The sequence below is a fragment of the Adiantum capillus-veneris genome, chromosome 26, assembly GCF_014529385.1.
Source record: "Adiantum capillus-veneris isolate H3 chromosome 26, ASM1452938v2, whole genome shotgun sequence".
NCBI classification, from domain to species: Eukaryota; Viridiplantae; Streptophyta; class Polypodiopsida; order Polypodiales; family Pteridaceae; genus Adiantum; species Adiantum capillus-veneris.
Window position 1 is genome coordinate 91,521,635 of NC_140956.1, and position 1,608 is coordinate 91,523,242.

Sequence of the window (1,608 nt, forward strand, 5' to 3'; positions counted from 1 at the left end):
AATGTAGGCCATGGTCTGGACTAAAATGTATTAAAAGAAAGTTTGATGTCATTAGAAAGTTGAGTCCTCAAGTAGGATATGATTCTCATACTCTCAAATTTTCAAGGGACATAATGTGCATATAAAAAGAGGTTGTCCTACAATGTCTCAATGCCTGGTCTCACATTTAAGGGAGTGGCCAAGCCAAATGGCCAGCATGGTTTAGATTGTGGGTAAGGGAAGTTGTGAAAAGAACCGTGACCCATGAACAACTAAAACCGAATGGAGCTATATTGCAGTGTGCAGCAGATGTGGTTGCTTATTGCTAGGCCAACCTATCGCATGGAGCACCTCCATCATATCATTCAAAAGAAAGGGAATGTGCTCGTGTGTTCTGGGAGGTTAAAGAGGGAGATGTTAACACGGAAGTTAAGTGGAATTGTGCCACTGTGGCAAAAACTCGCTCTTTGCATGCTATTCGTGGTCACAACCCGCAGGATCCAACTGCCCTTGCAACAAGAAAGTTGGCATGCTTCTGTGATGCATGCATGAACGGAAGGTGGTCGATGCATCAATAAAGCTCACGTGGAGTCTTGGGATTATCATATTCTGCAGCCATTACTTGAGCAAGCAGATGAAGTTTCGACAGAGGAAGTCGTTGGCTATGATGACTTCACATACGAAGGTCATCATGATGTGTTGAGTAGCGCTCTATGTTCTGTAGACACATTTTCTGTAAATCAAGATGCTTTAACCAACGCCGAAGATATGGATTTCTATCTGGTCAAGTGTGTTGCAGAAAAGGAGAAGGTGGAGAAGGGGTACATTGATGAATGGAGCAATGTAATTGACAGAGGCTCATATGTTGTGCAAGGACTATATTACAAGCAATTGGATGCATACACCTTCAAGCTAGACCAAAAGCAGCCTATCGTCCACCTACTTTCACATCTGGTGCGATGTATCAAAATGCCCATGGAGCACGTCCCAAGGAGAAGGCAGGTGTACACAATCACTCCAGAAAGCTATGAAGCAATCTGTAATAGCATGCCCTTCAGCTTTTAAGTTGTATCCATTGGATTTTCTATATACCACTTTGCTGTAAGGGTATGCAGTTTTATTATAAAGTTGGTCAGCATGCTAACTATCAAATTGTTTACATCTTGTGTCAGCATGCTAACTATCAAACTGTTTACATTAATTGCCAACATCAAATTATTTACATAGGGTTCAATTTTACAATGATAGTCACTGCCCCAAAAACCCTTAAGGCCTCCTCGGAGGGCGCTTGTAGTGATCGGGCTGTCCTCGCTATTTGTCTTCTTCCTGCTGCCTCTTTTCTTTTCTCTCTGCTTCCTCCTCTACTTCTAGGTTGGCACTATGTTGCCCACTTTCTCTTCTTTCCCTCTCCAGCTTTTCTTTCTCTCTTTCTGCTTCTAGGTCAGCTTCCCGCTGTTTGCGATGAATTTCTTCCAGTCTTTTAGTCTCTATATCCCTCTTTTGAATGTCAAGCAAACGTTTGACGACTGCATCAGAAAACTCATCTGAGCCTGTCTCAAACACATTATCAGCAACATATGCTTTCCGATCATCCGTTTGCAGCCATAGAAAAAGCCAAGAATTCAAAGT

The 1,608-nt window shown here is 42.5% G+C and overlaps 1 pseudogene; it reads left to right on the forward strand.

Moving 5' to 3' along the window:
* Positions 1–393: 393 nt before the first annotated feature.
* On the forward strand, positions 394–1,044 carry LOC147423815 (uncharacterized; annotated as a pseudogene).
* The last annotated feature ends 564 nt before the right edge of the window (positions 1,045–1,608 follow it).